The sequence below is a fragment of the Nomascus leucogenys genome, chromosome 18 (assembly GCF_006542625.1).
Source record: "Nomascus leucogenys isolate Asia chromosome 18, Asia_NLE_v1, whole genome shotgun sequence".
Taxonomy (NCBI): domain Eukaryota; kingdom Metazoa; phylum Chordata; class Mammalia; order Primates; family Hylobatidae; genus Nomascus; species Nomascus leucogenys.
In genome coordinates this window covers 76,732,299-76,754,520 of record NC_044398.1, presented here as the reverse complement: position 1 = coordinate 76,754,520, position 22,222 = coordinate 76,732,299, and positions in this window count along the sequence as shown.

The window sequence follows — 22,222 nt, the reverse complement described above, 5'->3', positions numbered from 1 at the left end:
TCACCAGTCCAGCTAGCTCACTTTACATCCAATTCCTGAGCCAGTAATGATCACCAGCATCAGAGATAGTCAAGAAATGTCTCTTTGAAAAGATTTAAAATATAATATTCAATGCTGGCCTGAGCCCAATGTTAATAGGAATGAAAACTGATACATCACTTCTGGAAAGCAGTTTGGCAGGAATCATCAAGCTCCGTAGAAATTCACTTCCTTTAATTTAGTAATCTCCTTTCTAGGAATCCATTCCCAGGAAATGTCAGAGATACTGACAAATATTTGTATGCACAGAGAGCTGCTGCAGCACTGTTTGTGACAGAGAAAAATGGAAAACATCCTAAGTTAACAATAATAGAAGGAAAGTTAAATAAATAATGGTTCATCAGAATTTCTTCTAAATTAGTTTGGAAGAATATCCCACGATATAGTAAACTGCTCTTGCCATAATGTTCAGTATGGTGGGAAACCAATAAAACCATACGATCCTATATTGGAATGTGCTGTGTCAACTTGGTTAAGGTGGAAACTATGGGTCCCAGAGTTCTGTTCCCTATATGGGCTAAAGCTGGCTCAAGAGGAGTTTGTGTGAAATTTAGAGGTGACAAAGTGACCATTGCTTTCTGCAGGTATTTTCAGTCAGATGTAGTAAGGACAGACAAAGGAGTGTCTAGTGGGGTCCAGTTCTCCTCCACTCTGTGTCCAGGTCTTCTTGTTTCTAGCCCTGCTGACCAACCAACAGTGGTCCCAGGCCCAGCACCAGATGCCTGCAGATCCCTAGAGCACATAACTACAGAGGCAGCAGCTTTCAACAGACTTCTCCAGAGATGCTCCCTTGGTAGTCTCCCTTTGTGGCTGGATATGTGCATTTGTTTCCTAGGGCTCTTACAACAAATTACCACAAACTTGGTGGCTTAAAACAATGCAAATGTATTTTCTTACAGTTCTGGAGTCCAGATGTCTGAAATCAGTTTCTCTGGGCTAACAGCAAGGTGTCAGCAGGGCTGGTATCTTCTGGAGGCTCTAGGGGAGAATTCATTCCCTTGCTTTTTCTAAGTTCTGGAGGCCACCTGCATGTGTTGGCTCAGGTCCCCATCCTCGCGTGGCTCCAGTTGTCATCACATTTCCTCCTACTGTAGTCACATCCTTCTGCCTCCCTCTTACAAGGACGCTTGTTGTCACATTGGACCCACCTGGATAATCCAGGAGGAAACGCCTGGCTTCTCAGATGACTGACAAATGACTGCTCTCTTCCTCCAATTTTCTCATCTCGGGACTTCATTTCTCTCCTCCCACAGTTGTAAGGCCCAATTCCTATAAGTCCCATAACAGTAACTCTGCTCCCGCTACTCCATTTTGAACTTTAATTGATAAAAATTCCAATGAGGTGTAATAAAATGTACTCTTACACATATTTTTAAAAACCTGAAAGGATTATATCAATATGCTAACAGCACAAATCTCTGGGTGGTAGGAATATAACTGAAGAGGGGAAGAGGTGGAAGATACAGGAGAGACAGAGGAACCTGAAAGAGCAAGATCCAGAGCATCTGAGATAAAAATGATGTATCCCAGAGGAGAGACAATGCAATAGAAGGAAGCAGGAAAGGACAGGTATAGAAGCTGGTGCATTTGCAGGTGTGGTGGTAGGACGTTAAGGGATTTCCTGTTGTGGCTTCTACTTTCTCTGTAGGTTGAAAGGTAAGTTCACATGTTAAGATGCAGGAGGAATGGCTGGGCCTGACATTTGAGGAGAAAGAAGAGCATTTGGTAAGGCAGGAGAGAGTTTGCTGACAGGAGGAGGGCCGTGATCCTTTGCATGGTGTTGAAAGCTAGTCTGGGCAGCACCACTGGCCTGGGCCTGTGACTTTCTCTCAGCACATTCAGTAGCCTGAGTGCAGGGAAGAGAAGGCAGACAGTAGAGCCATCCAGATTTGGGGTTTTCTAGCCAGGAAAGAAGGGAAAGCCATGGGGCAAGGGAGTTTAGGTCTCTAGTGTAATGTATCTCCCTGCTTCTCCAGGATTTAGATGAGGAAATAGAAGCCCAGGGAGTTGAAGTGACTTCCCTAAAGCCACAGGACCGGTGGAGGGCATCACTGGAACTAAACCCAGGTCTCCTGACCAAAAAGCAGGGCTGTTCTGCTACAGCAGAGTGTGGGGTTGCTCAAAGAGTGGTCTCCTTACCAAGTCAGAATCACCTGGAGCCGGGGAGGGTACCTTCTGTTAAAATGCAGATTCCTAGGCCCTGGCCAGCACTCCTGATTCAGAAACACAGGATGAGTGGCCCAGGAGTTTAATAAGCATCTCCAGTGATTCTGAAGCACACTAGGGTTTAAGAGCTGGAATAGGGCAGAGTGCCTGTCTTATGGATGAAATACAACAGCACAATTATGGTGGGGAGGGCCGAGGAGGAAGGGGATACACATAGTTCAACGTGGAAAGGCAAAATATGTAAAATTATCAAGAAAAGGGAAGGGGAAGGCAGGTTAGGGCACAATGAAGGTCAATAGATACCGAATGGGGGGTAGGTCTGCAAGGATGGAGGGAGCTTATGTCAAGAAATGGACTGGAGCTAAAGGAGAACCAAAGACAACTCCTACCCTTTTGCCACAGCATTTTGTTTCTTCTCTTGGTGAAGATTCAGAGTGTTCAGAATCCAAGCAATATTCATGCTTCTAAGGAAATGTGCTTCTAAGGAAACGTGCTTCTAAGGAAGTGTTAATGAAATTCAATATCCTCTCAGTTTTCCTACTAAATATCAAAAGCAAAAGGAACTACCACAGACTCAATGGGCTCTAACTCCAGACCTAGAGTTAGGATAGGCAGGGCTCCTTGACTCCAGTATTGCCAGTAATGAAACGTTATGTGCCCTCAGCTGGCAGGGAGACTGTAACTGATCCAAAAATAACAAGGTCCAAAACCCACGCCAACTGGTAGAAAGAACAGATGTACCTCCCAGGGGAAGTAAGCCTCCTGAGATTTGCATTTTAAGATGTCTAAGCTAGAAAGTGATTTCATACAGTAGAGATTTGAAAGGAAAAGCTATCTTGGTCTCTACAGCAAATTTACCTAAAATATGTATAATTAGACTCATATATCTAAAACTCATTTCTACCTACAAAACATCCTGGACCCACAGGCTGTGGCCAAGGTGGAATAGGATTCTCCCCTCTTTCTCATCCCCTCATTGGCCAGTCACCAAATCCAGTTCAAGTAACTGTCTAGTCCGTCATCTCTTTCAGGTCTCCACGACCCTTGCCTAAGTTCACACTGCCATCTTCTCTTCCCTGGTTTATTACATCAGCGTCCCCTCGGTCTTCCTGCCTCCAGTCTTTTTCTTCCAATTCATCCTCCAAAAATCGAATCTTACCTCAGTCCTGTTCAAATGCCTTTATTATCCCTTCTTCTTCCATTGGCTTCAGGATAAAGCCTGGACTCCTTGTTGAACATATACGGTTCTCCACTGTCATAGCCCTGCTTACTCTTCCACCCCCTTCCATCCTACTTCTAGGCTTCCCTCTTCAATGCAGGTTGGGAAGCACTAACCCAGCTTTCCCAACCCACTGCTTCTTGTCTCCCAGCCTTTTTTTTTTTTTTTTTTTTTTTTTTAGATGGAGTCTTGCTCTGTCACCCAGGCTAGTGTGCAATGGCACCATCTCAGCTTACTGCAACCTCCGCCTCCTGGGTTCAAGTAATTCTCCTGCCTCTGCCTCCCAAGTAGCTGGAATTACAGGCATGCACCACCACACCAGCTAATTTTTGTATTTTTAGTAGAGACGGGGTTTCACGATGTTGGCCAAGCTGGTCTCAAACTCCTGACCTCAGGTGACGCACCCACCTTGGCCTCCCAAAGTGCTGGGATTACAGGCATGAGCCACCACGCCCTACCTCTCCCAGCCTTTGTATGTGCTGTTTCCCTTTACAGAACATACCCTCTCCCCTTTTTGGCTTTCTCTGGCTTACTGACACTTGTTCTGTAGGTCTCAGCTTTGGTAAGATCTTCGTAGGAAAACTTCCCTGACTGCCTACTGATAGATCTCACATTTTAAAGGTTAATGAAATTGAATAATAACAAAATGCTACCTTAACAAACATGGTACAAAACTTATTCATTATTTTATATTTACATATATATGTATATATTTTAATATAGAACTACAAAATATCTTAGAGAAAGTTCCCAGATTATTTTGGAGTAATCAACTTTCAAAAAATTGTGCTACTTAACAAAACTTTAAATGCTTTGAACTTTTCTGGATTAAGTAACCTTCCTCTATGATCCCATGGCACCCACCCCCTGCCTGCATACCTCTATCATAGCACTAGTCACATGGTTCCATAATTGTCTGACTCCCTCACCAGACTATAAGCTCCTTGGGGCTAGGAACACTGCCTTTTGTTGCATCTCCAGTGCCTAGAATGGTGCTGATTATAACCTGCATGATGTTGAGCAAGAAGTGATTAAAGGGCAACATCCCCATCTACCCATTTCTACCTGGGTGAGTGTTGAATGCTCTTGCACAACAATTGTCATGGACTCCCCATTTCTGAGCAATGACAAAGGGCTTTCTTTACACTTAGGCCTCCAAACAGGAAATGACTCTTCTGCTTCAAAGGTTTTTAGAACACCCCACCCAAAGCTATAGGGCTGAGAAAGAAAATCCCACAGAGGGAACATTTGGAGTGCTCCCATAAACAAGACCTACAGCAGACCTTCCCAAGGTTAAAAAAACAAAGTTTAACTCTCTGAAATTAGTTACAAGGGAACTGCAACAAGGAAAGCATCTCTAAAAACATCAAAGGAGGCAACTACATGGACACACTACTATGTTGGAAGAAAGTAACCCAGCCTGCACCAAACTTTTCTCATTGTTACAACAGTTAAAGAAGAATTACAACAGTTAAAGAAGAATTTCTTAGGTGAGGAGAAATTAGAGGCTTGTATTGACTCACTGTGGAGCTTTTATTGTTTCTGTACTACAGTATGAATTAGTAAATATACAGTTTTCATTTGTAGATTTGGTTATTCACAACAAAGCTTTGTGTTAAAAACAAACAAACAAACTAGTTATCATTATAATAGACACCTAGACCCAGAGCTTCCCACCAGATAATCAGAATCAAAACTCAAGTCTTCAGAATGGTCAAAACCAGATAAGTAAGCCCTCTATCCCCAACTGCCACCGTGTGCATACTTCTCATCCCACATCCCTTATCAGGCTGGGTCTTATTAGAGTTCCTTTCAAGCTCAGTGTACAAGATGAATGCATAATTAATGCTCAAGATTTGTTGAAAGAATGAGTGAATGAATAAGGGATTGAAATTTGCATGCTACCTGCCAACATTTCAGGTTCTACATCTTGACATTTTATACCTGTACTACTTTCTCCATCACAAGCATAAATCTTATAAATGGATTTCATGTATTTCTACTCTGTTATATTAACAGCTAGATGTAACTCTGATGCCAAAGACTGTACTTTCTTCTACCATTAATCTTCCTCCAGCTTGTGAGCTGGAACAGTCATAATGATGGGAGCTGTCATAATGAACCCAAACAGTAATTGTAATAAGAAAACGGAGAAGAAAATTGAAAAAGAAAATGTCTCTCCTACAGCACCACAGATAAATGACCCTATTCTCTCCTGATTCCAAATCCACATGGTTGTATTTGTTCCTGTCAAGATCATTAGGTACGAAAAGACCATTTGACATTAGTGAGAATGATATTTTTAATAAGAGTAATATATTGATGTTAAAAGAACGTATCTCTTCTTTCTGTAGGTTCCTGTCTAGTCTGCAAAACATTAAGGTTAAAAATACATTCAAAATACTTAATATAAAGTGGATATGAATGAGACATGAAAGCAAGTAACCTGTCTCAACCAATTTTCTTAAACCGAGATAAGCAATTACTTCTAATAAAGCAATCAAGGGCTTGAAAGAGAACAGGTTTCGTGCTAACTTAGTTAAATACTAATTTGGAGATTTAAAAGACTCTTTCCATTGTTCTTTTCTCCTCTTAAAAGGAGAAAAAGATGTTTTCAAAGTCATTCCCAGTCACAATGATAAGTTATATCTTCCTGTCATTCTGAAGCATTTAATGTACAATAAGAATTACTAGATAATATAAAGAAATTTATAAGACTGCTACATCATCCTGACACCCTCTAGGTCCTGATGGATTTAGTAATGAGTTCCACGATGAGATCTCAGACAAATGAAGTAATTAAGCGCTTGATCCAGAGGAAAAAGTATGGCAGCCTTCTGAAGCGCCAAGAACTTGGCTTGGAACGATTGCTCTTAACCATTCCAGCTATTTAGCAGTGACACTGTAAGAAGGTGTTTCATATGTTAAACCAATCTTAATGTCATATTGTCTCCTCCCACACTGCCCATGTCCTTGCCCCAATGCTTGGCCTTCCTCCAGGTAAGTTAATGACCTTGCCCTAATATTTATACTTTATTTTAGGAGAGTGAAACGCATTGTTAAAATGGAGAAATTTTTCTCTTCTAATCTTTCTCTTTATTTTTCTTAATTTCCTTAAAGTGACTACTTTAAATTCAACCCAATTCTTAGACAGAAAGATGAAATTAGAGAAGTACTTGGTAAAGTTCAAGATTCGTAATCGAAATTGTTACAGGAAAGGGATCCCCATCCAGACCCCAAGAGAGGGTTCTTGGATCTCATGCAAGAAAGAATTCAGGGCAAGTCCATAGAGTAAAGTGAAAGCAAGTTTATTAGGAAAGTAAAGAAATAAGAGAATGGCTACTCCATAGACAGAGCAGTCCTAAGGGCTGCTGGTTGCCCATTTTTATGGTTGTTTCTGGATTATATGCTAAACAAGGGGTGGATTATTCATGCCTTCCCTTTTTAGACCATGTAGATAACTTCCTTATGTTGCCATGGCATTTGTAAATGCACTGGTGGGCGGGTAGCAGTGAGGATGACCAGAGGTTACTCTTGCGACCATCTTGGTTTCAGTGGGTTTTGGCTGGCTTCTTTACTGCAACCTTTTTTATCAGCAAAGTCTTTATGACCTGTATCTTGTGCTGACCTCCTATCTCTCACCCTGTGACTTAGAATGCCTTAACCATCTGGGATTGCAGCCCAGTAGGTCTCAGCCTCATTTTACCTAGCTCCTATTTAAGATGGAGTTGCTCTGGTTCAAAGGAATCTGACAAAATCATCTGGGGAACTCCTAAAACAGTCTGATGTCCAGCCCTACCCCAGGCCAATTGTGTCCAAATATCAGGGGCTGGCTCAGGCATCTCTTACTAAAGTCCTCCAAGTGGTGCCAATGTATGTGCAGCCAGCATTGAGAATCTTTAGGAAAGCAGAGTCAAGTAGATGAGGTGTGCTTCAGGTTTTCAAAAAGGCAGTCAGTTCTGTACAACTGCCCTGGTGCAGTATTGAGTCTGGAGTTGGGGGTCTCTGGTAACCTGTGGTATAACAGATGATTTATATCTTAGGAAATCGTTGTGGAAAGACTTCTAGTTTAATTTAGAAGTTCTTTGAAGTGCAGGTACAATGCTAGCTTAAAGACCTTCAGAGACCTACTAAAATAGGAGTAATCAAATAGAAAAGTAAAGCATTGCTGTGTACCCAAGGTTACCACTACCAACTCTCTCCTCAAGTTCTTTTCCCTCCACAGAGAAATCTGTAGAGATCTCCCTGAATTCAAAAGATATTCAATGCAAAGCACATAAGAATCTCCTGGGAAAATTAGGCCAATTTCTTCTTTAAGAGGAAAAAGGGAAAAAAATGCTACCCAACTTGAAGGAGATGGTATTTCACAGTTTCGTCACCCACGGCTGCTCCCCCAACCCAGTGTGATTTTATTGACACCATGATATCTCAGAGTTGTAAGTGATGTGGCAGATGACTGGAAACAGCACTTTTCCCTCAGGTAGCTGGAAGTGATTTCGTGAAGGGTCTCCTAGATGGCTTTTTAAGGACTTCCCATTAAAGTGGGAACACTAAAGTCATAGGTCAAGTGCCCAGTGGGCCAAATGAATGATTATCATGGTGGGTAAGCCTACATTATATGGCCAGGTTGTATCTATCTGCCCTTACCAGCCATGTTTCTCCAAAGTGCCTACCTTCTTAGGGTCATTTGACTCTTGAATTCCTACTTCAACAGTGTTTTCTATGTTAGAACTTGTCCTAAGCCTAGTTCATAGGAATGAGCAAACTTTTCTCCACATTTTATTATCTTTTAACCTTAAAACGTAAGCTCTTAGAGGGTAGGGCCTTTGCTTTCAAGATCTCTGCAAACATTAAAGAACAAAATTCCTTTGGGAGGGAAGTGGAGACTGAGGGAAGGAGGGAGTATGGGGGGGAAAGAGAGGGTGGGGTGACAGATTCTCGTCTCTCTTCCTCTATTTAATAGTATCTAGTGTTTCCTCTAAATTTTCTGGTTTTGCCATTAACCAAAACATTTGGCCAAGATTTTTTTGTAATGAAAACACCCAAGGTTAGTAGGTTAATTTGTACAGACTTTCTAAAAAGACATTTTTTGCAATACTGATTTTTTAAAAAATTTATACTTATACTGTAACTCAGAAATTCTGCTTCTAAAAAGGTGTTCTGAGGAAATAAATAAATAACACATGCCAAGATTAGCTATAAGGATGTTCACTGCAGTGTTGTTTATGACAGAAAAAAATTGGAAATAACCTAAACGAAGAGATGCTTGTTAAATATATAATGGCATGCTGTAATGATCCTTGGATCCACAGGGTTCTTTGGTGATGCCTCAGATGCCATAGTTCATCCTGTGTTGCAACAAAAGAACACCTGAAACTGGGTAATTTATAAAGTAAAGAGGTTTATTTGGCTCAGAGTTCTGCAGGCTGAGAAGTTCAAGGTCATGGCCCTGGCTTCTGGCAGGGATTTCATGCTGTGTTACAACATGGCGGAGAAACTCAAGGGGAAGCAGACATATGTTAAGAGAGAAACATAGGGCCTCCTGGCTTTATAACAACTCATCCATTCCCCTGTACTAAGCCAGTCTCTCTAGAATGTGAACACATTCACTACCAAAAGAGCCCCAAAAGGGCTCTGCCTTCACAACTTACACATCCCCTACTAGGCCCCACCTCCCGACACCATCACACCAGGTATTGAATTTCAACATGAACTTTGGTGAGGACAAACAACCCATATCCAAACCATAGCAGGGGCAACAACTGGAGGGTGGGGAAGAAAAACACCAGTGGGAGACAGAGTGGATGATGCCCTGGCTCTCACATTCCTTTTTCAACCTCAAAAACTTCAATTTTATCTGTCTTATGCAGGGTGGTTCCTTTCAGAAAATTAGTTCTGCTGCCAAAAATAGTTGAAAAAGAACTGAATATTATTGGAATAGAAAGATGTTTACAGTACTTTGTAACAGGAAAAAAGCAGACTGCAAAACAGTACTTCAGTTTGATCTCATTTTTGTTTATATATACACACACAATTTAGAAATACACATATATGAAAATAAGATATAACAATGAACATTTTATTCTTTTGAGTAATAAGAAAAAGATTATATTTAACTTTAAATGTATGTTTTCTATGTAATTCTCAACATTTTAAGTTCTTCAACCATTATGATGCCTAAGTCAATAGTTATCTACCAATTCTTTACCTTAAGACTATAACTTCCGTATGAGAATCTCAAAACTAAATGTTGTTCTTTCCATTTCAGAGCTAAAGAGACTAGGGTGTGAAGTGATACTGTGAATTATTGCAAAATTGAGAAATGGTCACAGAGACCCCTGTTTTCTCACCTCTTCAAGTTATAATGTTTCAAGTATTGCTGCAGAGCCCTGCAGTTTTTCAAAGCTGGATGAATCAGGTGGTAGATAGAAGGAGAAAAACTATGTTTCTGCAGTAAAAACATAAAATTCTTACATATTTTGTACTCATTGAAATTATAACAACAAAAGGATGTTAATGAGAAATTAATACAACCAGAGACAGATGGCAAGGTAAGTGGAAACTGGCAGGCGGGCTGAGGTGCAGCAGTTGGGAAGAGCCGAGGGTGCTGGACAGCAGGAGCTTTATTAGTGAAGCATGCGTAGTGGGGGCACTTCGTTCAAGTATAAACGATCACGTGATGATGGTGGTGGTGATGATGACAATCACACTAACAGTTAAGAAGAGACTGCAGTGCACCAGGCACTGTTCTGAGCACTCTACGTATATTAGTTCTTAATCCTTACAACCCTGCCATGAGGTAGAAACTACTATTAGTCCCATTTTCCTAAAGAGGAAACTGAGGAACAGAGAGAAGACACAATGGCTGTCGATGCCAGGATCTGAAGTGTTTCACTAATCATCATTCTAAATCTAAAAATAGAAATGAGACAATATACCTTTCTTGAAGGTTAAAAATACTTTGTTCTGTTTTTTTTCTTTTTTCTTTTCTTTCTTTCTTTCTTCTTTTTTTTTTTTTTTTTTTTTTTTAACACAGAGCAGCATAATGACAAAAGCCTTCTGATGCCAACAGACCTAGGTTCAAATTCTGGATCTGCTATTTTTCTCCTCTCAGAGCCTCAGTTTCCCCGTATCTAAAGGGGACTAATGATACCCTCTAAGGCGCTGTGAATAAGATTTCATGTCTAAAACCTTGGCCCAGAGCATGCTGCAAGTGGGTACACAATAGATGGAAGCTGATACTGTTAGAAAATGAAGCAAGTGAAGGGATTTGAACAATATTTTATTGTATTACTTAAAAAAACAAATGGGTGGACCTAGGAATAAGCATGCTCTTATGGTGATCATATAATCTATTGTCTGAGCCAGGAGACTTTAAAGAGGAGAAAGGTCCTATTAATAATTATCTGAGGCCGGGCACAGTGGCTCATGCCTGTAATCCCGGCACTTTGGGAGGCCGAGGTGGGCGGATCACCTGAGGTCATTAGTTAGAGACTAGCCTGGCCAACATGGTGAAATCCCGTGTCTACTAAAAATACAAAACTTAGCTGGGTGTGGTGGCAGGTACTTGTAATCCCAGCTACTTGGGAGGCTGAGGCAGGAGAATTGCTTCAACCCAGGAGGCAGAGGTTGCAGTGAGCTGAGATCACACCACTGCACTCCAGCCTGGGTGACAGAGTGAGACACCATCTCAAAATGATAATAACAATAATAATAATAATAATAATAATAATCTGAGATAATAGGTGATATGGTTTGGATTTGTGTCCTCACCAAATCGCATATCGAATTATAGTCCCCAGTGTTGGAGGACAGGCCTGGTGGGAGGTTACTGGATCATGGGGGTGGAGTTCTCATGAATGGTTTAGCACCATCCCCCACTTGGTGCTGTCCTTGTGATAGTGAGTTCTGGTTGTTTAAAAGTGTGTGGCACCTCCCACACCCCCTTGCACTGCTCCCGTTATGTGAAACACCTCATTCCTGCTTTGTCTTCTGCCGTGATTGGAAGCTTCCTGAGGCCTCCCCAGCAGCAGAAGCCACTATGCTTCCTGTACAGCCTGCAGAACCGTGAGCCAATTAAACCTCTTTTCTTTATAAATAATTATCCAGTCTCAGGTATTTATAGCAGTGCGAGAATGGACTAATATAACAAGTGACTCTGCCTTGGGCAAACTGGGACATGCCACATATTGGTGAGCAATGGCTCCAAGCATATAGCTAGGGGACCTTTTCTGGGCCTTCCTCTGACCCTACTTCAGGATGGCCATTAGGCTAGAGTGGGAGGAACATCAAAGAGGAAACTCCCTAGGCTGTACACTCACAATCTTCAGGAGATTGTGAATTTGTATTGCCTTCTGCTTAGATGAACTCTGTTCTTAAGAATTATCTCATCCAGAATACATGCTCCAGTACCATATATTGTCATATGCTTCCCTTCCCGCTTTGTGGTCTTTGGAGGGAAAGATGATGCAAGCTAGTGTGCTGGGATGTAAAACTGAAACTGTCATGCAAGTCCTTCTTCAAGAGACTCTGCTGCCCTGGTAGCTGTGGTGACATCATTTCTGCAGTGTGCTTCCTGAAAGCTATGGCCTTCTTGCACTGGCTTGCATACAGACCCACTTTACTAGGCTTACATACAGCACCTCTCATTCACATCACAGGATCGTGGAATATCAGTGCTTGAGGGATTCTTTAGTTCAAATGTTTCATTTCAGGCCCAGAGAGCTCAAGTGATAACTTAGCCAAGGCCGCACACCAAGCTAATTGCAGAAGAACCAGAACCCAGGACTGCACTCATAACATGCTGTTCTTTCTATTATTTTACAGCTGCTTCCCTGAAAAATAGCTGTGCCAGCCTGAAGTGTAATATAGTAATTCCAAAAATAACACATTATTTCAGACTTCTCAGGGTTATTAGTAGGAATTCAATATTCTTCTACCGTAGTCTATAGCATCCTTATAATTAGACATATTTTCCAGTTCTTATTGAGAGAAAATTAAAATTAGATTTATGAAGACATTTTTAATTCTCTACATTGGCCAGGTAATAAGAAGGCTAAGTAACACAGGTGCAGCAGAGGCCAGATGATAAACATAGTCTCCAAAGTTTGGACATTTATTTCCCAACACCGACATAGATGGGTATACAGAAAAAATATACATATCAGATATCACAAGCTAGGGTGAGGATGCCAACAAGAAGAAACTGATAACCATAATCTGGTGGTTGGGGTACACAAATGAAAAGCAACCTAAGTTCATCGGTTTCTATTGTTTAAATTTTATATTTTCTACCCCTTGTGTCCAACACAGTGGTTTAGGATAAGATAGGAGATTGGAGGTGAAAGACAACTGGTTGAGTGCTGGTTGATGGATCACTGGGTAACATCCAAGAACATGTTTTAAAAGAAGTACTCTGCCTTAAGTTACGCATTCCTTCCTAAATGGGGGAATCAGAGAAGGGAGATCTCTTAATCAGGGAATGAGAAAATACAAATATCAACAAATAGATTTATTTGCAAGATACTGGGCTCCTAGACATTCTTGGCCTTGCCCTTCTTGACTTTTTGTCTTCTGACAAAAGAAATTCTAGACTGGTTGCAGTGGCTCATGCCTGTAATCTCAGCACTTTGAGAAGCCGAAGTGGGAGAATCATTTGACGCCCAGAGTTCAAGACCAGCCTGAGCAATAGTGAGACCCTCTCTCTACAAAATATAATGAGAAAAAATTAGCCAGGCATGGTGGTGCATGCCTGTAGTATCAGCTACTCAGAAGGCTGAGATGGGAAGATCACTTGAGCCCAAGTTTGAAGCTGCAGTGAGCTATGATGGCTCCACCGCACTATAGCCTGGGTGACAGAATAAGACCCCCATCTCTAAAAAAATTAAAATAAAATAAATTAGTCAAGGAAAAGCAAAGAAAGAAAATAAAAGAAATAAATGCATTTAGATTGGACAGGAAGAAGTAAAATTATCTCTATAGCAGATGACATGATCTTATATTTAGAAAATCTTGAAGAATCCACCAAAAACCACTATCAGAACAAATAAACACTTTTAGCAAGGTTTCAGGATAGAAGGTCAATATTCACAAATCAATTGTATTTCTGGCAGTAAACAACCCAAATATGAAATTAAGAAAATAATTACAGTTGTAATAGCATCAAAACAATAAAATAGGGATAAATTTAACAAAAGTAGCGTGAGACTTATATGCTGAAAACTATAAAACAATATTTAAATCAACTAAAGAAGACCTAAATAAATGGAAAACTATCTTCATGGGTGTAAAGACATAGTATTATTAAGATGGGAAAACTACTAACACTGATATATAAATTCAATACAATCTCCACAAAAATCCTAACTGGCTTTTTTGCAGAAATTGACAAGCTGCTCATGAAATTCATATGGAAATATAAGGGACCCAGAAGAACCAAGTCAATCTTGACAGATAAGAATAAAGTTGGAGGACTCACACTTCCCAGTTTTAAAACTTACTACAAACTGCAGTACTCAAGACAGTGTCGTTCTGGCATAAAGAAAGACATACAGATCAATGGAATACATGTGAAAGTCCATTTGCAGTTAATTAATTTTTAGTCATGGTGCCAGACAATTCAATGGGGGAAAGAATAGGCTTTCCAACAAATGGTGCTGTGACAACTAAACATTCACATGCAAAAATAAAGTTGGATCCCTACATCACACCATATACAAAAATTAACTCAAAATGGATCATAGAGCTAAATATAAGAACTAAAATTACAAAACTCTTAGAGATAATATGGGGGTAAATTTTTGTGACCTTGGATTAGGCAATGGCTTCTCAGATATGATACCAAAAGCACAACAACAAAAATAGGTAAATGGAACTTTATCAAAATTACTAACTTGTGCTTTCTTCACCAAGAAAGTGAAACCATGGAATGAGGGAAAATATTTGTAAATAACATACCTGATAGTAGCCATGTAGTCAGAATATATAACTCAACAATAAAAGGAGAAATGACCCAATTTAAAAATGATCAAAGGGGCCAGGCTCAGTGGCTCACACCTATAATCCCAGCACTTTGGGAGGCTGAGGCGGGCAGATCACTTGAGGTCAGGAGTTCAAGACCAGCCTGGCCAACATGATGGAACCCCGTCTCTACTAAAAATACAAAAATTAGTTGGGGGTGGTGGCGTGTGCCTGTTAAAACTGGCTACTCGGGAGGCTGAAGCAGGAGAATTGCTTGAACCTGGGAGGCGGAGGTTGCAGTGAGCTGAGATTTGAACAGACATATTTCCAAAGAAGATATATATATATAAATGGCCAATAAGCACATGAAAAGATGTTTAATATCATTAGCCTTTAGCAAAACACAAGTCGAAACCTCAATGGGGAAAGAAGGACATGGGGAATTTATTGTTCATTGATTATAGAGTTTCAGTTTGAGAAACAGAAACAGTTCCAGAAATAGATAGTGGTGATGGTTGCACAACACTGTAAATGCACTTAATGCCATTGAATTGCACCCTATAAATGGTTAAATGATCAGCTTTATCTTATGTCTATTTACCATGATGTCTTAGCCAGTTTGGGCTGCTGTAACAAGAATAACATAGACTAAGTGGTTTAAGCAACAGCCTTTTATTTCTCATAGTTCTGGAGGCTGGGAGGTCTGAGATCAGGGGCCAGCATGGTGAGGTTCTGGTGAGAGCCCTCTTCCCGATTTCCTCACATGGCAGGTGGAGGAGAAAGATGGGAGAGAGACAAACATTCAGTCCATTGCAAAAAGCAAAAATTAAAAACCAGAAGGATATGCTACTTCATAGCCACTACGTGGCTATAATCAAAATAATAAATAATAAATGTCAGCAAGAATGTGGAGAAATTGGAACCCTCATACACTGTTTGTGGGAATGTAAAATGATGCAGCCACTTAGGAAAATAGTCTGGCAGTTTCTCAAACAGCTAAACAGAGTTGCCATATGACCCAGCAGTTCCACTCCTAGGTCTATATCTAAGACAGCAGAAAGCATATGTTCACACAGAAAACTGTACATGAGTGTTCATTGTAGCATTACTCATAATATCCCAAAGTGAAAAGAACCCAGATATCCATTAACTGATGAGACGATAAACTAAGTGTGGTATATCCATACAATGGAATATTATTTGGCAATAAAAAGGAATGCAGTACAGATACGTGCTACAACATGAATGGACCTTTAACTCATTATGCTAAGTGAAAGAATCCAATCACAAAAGACCACATGCTGTATGATTTTATTTCTATAAAATGTCCACAATGGGCAAATTCACAGAGACAAAAAGTAGACTAGTGGTTGCCAGGAGCTGGAGGAGGGGCGTAATAAAAGTGATAGCTGATGAATACAGAGCTTGTTACTGGAGTACGAGAATGTTCTGAAATTAGATAGTGGTGATGGTCACACAACTTTGTGAATATACGTAAACTGCATCTCAATAAAGCTATTATTATTTTACATATGATCATCAAATTGAGTGCTGAGTAACCATGACACCTCCAAGGGTTTAACACCCTGTAATTAAAACTCTGCTAAATGCATTGAAAGCAAATATTTTAGGTTTGGAAAAACCACACACCTGACATATTCATTTCTCTGCCGTAGGCCATTGTTCATCATTGCCAAGTGATTCACAGCACTTTTCTCTGATCTCTTATTATATGTAAGAAGGAGCCGGTAAAAGAATGGAAACATGTAAGTCTCTGTGGGTTCTCTTGTAAAACGTAGAGAAAACAGTGACGATCACACGTGTGACTCACTGCTCCACTCATCCTTGGCTTTGATGAGGGCAGAAAACCACATACTTGGGGAAATGAAACCAGGTACAACATAGCTATGGGTAAGCACAATTTGGCCAAAGAGAAGCAGTGCATGCGCATACTTAGGATGAAGCGTGCACTCTCAGCATTCCCAGAGCCAACTACAGAAAACTCCAGGTAAAGGGATCTACCTACAGGAACACAAACAGTTCTACAGAGATTTAGATTATACGCAACGTGGAACTCAGGAAAAGCGTCCACGAAACACCAAGATTTAACTGTGGTTTGGCATGGGGACAAAAGATAAAACTAAGCGAATCTTGGTGCTAAATGAGCTAGCAAGAGTGAATGAAGCCTCTCTGCCACTTTGGTAGAATTTGTGATGTCTTTGAGCACTAAATATTACTTTAGGCATTTTTTTGTTAATAATGTCTTAAAATAAATAGACCCTAAAATGGTTTTAGATGATTGAAGAGAAGTACTGGTCGAGTTCAAGGGTTTAAAATACCCTAGCACCTTTTTTCTTTTTCCTTACCTGCAACTTTGGGGAAATTACTTCAGTCCTGTGAGCCTGTTTGCTCATTTATAACATGAGGATAGCAATAGCATTGCCATCATAGGTGTACTGAGAGGATTAAAGGAGGTACAGGCAGGTACAGTGTTCAGTATAGTCCTGGCATACAGTAAACACTCCAGAAATGAGCCCTCTTGAGTGGCAGTCCTCTTTCACTGGAGCAGGGATGTGATAGTTGGGTGAGTACCTCCTCCCAGGGGCTCTGGCTCTAGGAACCCATCCCCTTCAGGTTCTGGCCTCTTTAGCCAGAATTCCAACTGAATTCTGCAGGCAATGGAAAACAAGGAAGGTTTTGAAGCATGCAAAATATGTGGTCAGATTTCTTTCAGAAAAGGCAAACAGGTAAAAGTTGCAGGATGGGTTAGGGGAAAGAGTCTCAGAATGTGATTGTAATGACTCAGGAAAGGAATTACTAGGGACAGAACAAAAGCAGTAGAAGTGACCTGGAAACATAACAACAATAATGATGCTGTGCACTTTGAGAAACACTAATATTTACTGAGCACTCCTGTGAATCAAGAACTGGGCCAAGTGCTTTTAGGTGTCTTGATTTATTTAATCCTCACAGATCCTCAGAAAACAGAAGAAGAAAAGGAGATTTTCAGAGGATAACCTGTAACTTGTATGAGGTCAAAAAGTGACCAGGATTGGAACCCAAAGGGCCTGTTACTGGAGGTGCAGAAAACTGATGACAGACTAGATTTGGTGGTGGAGAGAGACAAAAAAATATCATGGAAAGGGAAGAACTTAAGGTAGATAAGATGCCGGAAACTGAATTAGGAAATATTTTTTCCCTCTCTTATTTCTTGCAGCAAATAATTTATATTGTTCTCCAGATGTTTCACAGGGAAATATATTGTCTTTCCAACCAGACCGTATAACCTATCTGCATATGGCGTTACTTATGTCTTATTTACTATGCACCATATGTACTCAATCAACAATTACTGGGCATCTACTGCAAGCCAGACCCTGGGCTAGGCACGAGGAACAGAAAGATGAAGAAGACCAAAAGCCCTCTTTGACCTTGGAGATTTATAGGCCAGTGGGAGTGATACAGGATTTTGATGTGATGTTACAGTGCAACCCTAGTGTTATACATGAGGTCACCTGAGAGCACAGGTGTAAGAGCTTATCTAGATCCAGCTGAGGAGGTCATGAAAGGATTGAACGGCAGAGATACTTGAGTTATGGATTAGCATACGCATTGGCATTCATTAGAGGAATAAACTGTAGAAGGGCCTTCCAGCCTGAAGAAACTACATGTGCAGAGGCCAGAATTGTTAGGTGTTTGGGGTAAAACAGTGAGCAAGTGAGAGTGAACAAGACAAGAGACAAGACAAGATTTCAAAGGAGCAGCCACTTAAGTGGCTGTGTGGTAGGAGATGAATAACAAGTGGGTCAAGCTTGCAGATGAACAAACAAGTAATTCTGAAAGTTACCATTAGTAACCAGCCTGTACTTACTTGACTGGCTAGGAACAACTGATGTGCAGGATGATTTAACCTGAGTGTTGAGAATAGAAGCAAGATGTGGCTGCCTATGGTGGGCTGCAATTCTTTATATGTATACCCTTTTTGACGTGACTTTGCTGCCCTCTCATCAAGAGGTGGAGTAAATTTCATCACTTGGATCTGTAATCACGTAACTAGCTTTAGCAAGTGGGTCATTAGCAAATGTGATGCAAGCAGAAGCTTGAAAACTGCTTGCACGTTGGCATTTTCTGTCTCCTGCTGCTCTCTGGGAATTCTTCCACCACTGTGTGAGTAAGCCTGGGCTAGCCTTTTGGAGGATGAAAGACCTATCAGATAGAAGCTCTGTCCCAGCCATTACTAAATAATCCAGATGTGTATAAGTGATGCCAATGCAAATCATCTGGACTCAGCTAAGCTAGCCTAGATGGGAAGTGCCCACAAACCTCACAGAATACTTAGAAAGTATATGTTTTATTCCCTTAGCCGCACTGAGTTTAGGCTCAGTGTAGCAACAGCAAAGAGGCCTCAGGTTCTAACTCTGGGGAGGACCTAGTACTGTTCTTCTCTCCAATCTTTATTGAGAAATTGTGGAGAGATACAGAGGGACTGATTTTTCCACCTCAAGGGGAAAAACTCTACGTTATCGTCAGTTCATAAGCCTACATTGCACAAAGGAAGCTAACAGTCTCTTACCTATGATCCCAGTAGAGAAAAGCTTGAACTTTTCTGCTTTGCTTTCTGCATAGTTAGGGTCATCTATTACTTCCATTAGTTAATCTGAAATATTTTGGAAGGGCGTTGAAAGAAGTTTCACAACATATATTTCTCCTGATAGGAACAGTCAGGAACACTGATAAATATAAAATAAATGTGAAGCATGCGTTGTCTATCTGTTCCACTCCCCGCCCCTACGCTCCACTCTGATAAAATGAGTAGAGATAAAAATGTTAATTTTTGACAGTTGAAACTTTTTGATAATAAAACCAACTTGAGACTAAAAGTAAGATAATATCTCTTAAATTTGTTTGCTTAAACACAGAGGGTGAAGACAATGAGGTGTAATCTGCATACCTATCTCCAGGTTCTAAGACTTCAGTGAAGACCACCAAGAATCCAATTTGCATGACAGCAAACAGTTATCTGGGCCTGAGGCCTCAAAATCCAGACCTGAGACACTAAGATTAAGGCTCTCCAGCAGTGAGAGGAAGCAGAGCTGGAAGTCCTAGTATTTACTCTCTTCGAACATCGCTTCTCCAACTCACACATTGGGAAGGCCATTCATATCTTCAAACCTAACTTAAACATCACCTCTTCAAAAGACTCCCTGATCATTGCACCCTAACAGAGAGTTCATAATTAGTTTGTGCTTCTAGTTTTGCACTTATCTGCCTGCATTATAAAGTACTTCTTTACATGTCTGCTTTATCCATTAAACTGAGAATGGCTGCAGATTACAAGGGATAGGGGGCCGTGTCTCATTCATCTAGCAAAGAGGTTGTCATACAAGAAATATAAAAAATATATTTGCCTAATTAATAACTTAATGAGACACTCAATAAGGGAGAGTTGTGTTTTTGAATTGGAGAGTAAAGCTACTCAAATATCTTTTGGTACAGATGTTAAGAAACTTAAAGTTTCTCAACAGATGAAATAAACAGAAGGCACTCAATAATCTAAATCCTTGCTCTTCAAGATGTGGTCCACAAACCAGCAGCATCAGCATGATCTGGGAGTTTGTTGCAAATGCAAAATCCCAGGTCCTATTACAGACCTACTAATCAGGATTTTTTTATTTTTATTTTTATTTTTTGAGAAGGAGTTTTGCTCTTGTTGCCCAGGCTAGAGTGCAATGCATGATCTTGGATCACTGCAACCTCTGTCTCCCAGGTTCAAGCAATTCTCCTGCCTCAGCCTCCTAAGTAGTTGGGATTACAGGTGCCTGCCACCATGCCTGGCTAATTTTGTATTTTTAGTAAAGACGGGGTTTCACCATATTGGTCAGGCTGGTCTCAAACTCCTGACCTCAGGTGATCCGCCCACCTCAGCCTCCCAAAGTGCTGGGATTACAGGATTTTTAATTTAGCAAGATTCCCAGGTGATTCACATAAACATTAAAGGTTATGAATCACTGATTTAAGACAGTGGCTTTTGCAGTTGACTGTATATTGAAATCATCTGAAAAGCTTTACAAACTATTAATATCTTGGTCCTGTCTTTAGAGATATTAATTTGAATGGTTTGGGACTTCTTTCTGACCTAGATAGAGTAACAAAGACTTCATTTATCCTTATATCTTAAATGACAGGACAAAAACAGACAGAATATATAAAATAATGATTTTCAGATGAAATTAGTTATCCATTGCTGAGTAAAAAGTTACTCCAAAACTTAGCAGCTTAAAACAACCACAATTTTTTGTCTCACCATTCTTGTGGTTCGGGAATCCAGGCATGTTTTAACTGGGTCCTTGGGCTCAGGGTCTCTCATAAGGCTGCAATCGAGGCATTCGGTGCTGTGGTCTCATCTGAATGCTCAACTGGAAAAGGATCCATTTCTAAGCTCACTCAGGTGGTTGTCAGCAGGATTCAGTTCCTTGTGGGCCATTGGACTGAGGTCCTCTGTTACTCACTGGCTGTTTGCCAAAGGCTGCCCTCAGTTCCTTGCCATCTGGTCCTCTACAACATGGCAGCTTGCCTCATCAAAAGCCAGCATGAGTCTGCTGCAAGTTAGGTCATAGTCTTCTGTAACCTAATCTTAGAAGTAACATCCTATCACACTTGCTTTATTCTATTTGTTAGTCACTAGGTCCAGCCCACTCTCAAGAGGAGGGGGTTATATAAGTACAAATGCCAGTAGGCTGGTGTATTAGTCTGTTCTCACACTGCTCTAAGGAAATACCCAAGACTGGGTAATTTATAAAGAAAAGAGGTTTAGTTGACTCACAGTTCCTCATGGCTGGGGATGCCTCTGGAAACTTGCAATCATGGTGGAAGGTGAAGGGGAGGCAAGCTGGGACTTCTCACATGGTAGCAGGAGAGAATGTGAGTGCGCAGGAAAAACTACTATTTATAAAACCATCAGTTCTTGTGAGAATTCACTCACTGTCACAAGAACAGCATGCAGGAAACTACCGCCATAATCCAATCACTTCCGTTCCTCGATATATGGAGATTACAGGTCCCCTCCCTTGATCTGTGAGGATTACAATTCGAGATGAGTTTTGGGTAGGGACACAGAGCCAAACCATAACAGCTGGGATCATTAGGGGCCATCTTAGAAGGTGCCTACTACACAGATGTTGAACAGCAGACATCAAGAGACTGTGATTCCTGACAGAGGTTAAACAAATAAGGTCAGCTGAATAATGTACCAGTTTATTGCTTAGGAGGCAGTTTAGATTGCAGTGCAGAGATGAAGAAATCAAAGTTCAGTAGTCTCTTTGAGGTAAAAATACAGGAAGAAGAGTTCAGGGAGGCTGAGGCAGTAAAATATTGTTGGTCAAAGTACTAGTTGCCCAAAGAAAAAGTTCACGAGATCTATAGAGGGGTCCTCTTGAGTCTTTGTCTGCATACCCATCTGTGTGTGTCTGAGCAGAAACTATCTGAGGCCAGGAAAATAACCATCAGGATATTTAGGCAGAACAATTCCCAGAGTTTATGCAGAGTAAGAGTGGAAAGAACTCATAATCTATAAGGTGTAGGATGGAATGAGATATTCTTTAGCCCCATACTACTAAAGGCCACTCTTTTAATTTAACAAAACTTAAAATGAAGTCTTTAAAAGATTCGACTGATTCCAAGTAAATTAACACCAGGACAAAAATCCAGCACTATTAAAAAGAATACCACAAAATCCAGCAATCAACAATGTAAAATTCACAACATCTAGCAACCAATAACCAATTAACAGACTTACAATAAAGTAGGAAAATAAGAACTAAATGCATGAGAAAACTCAAT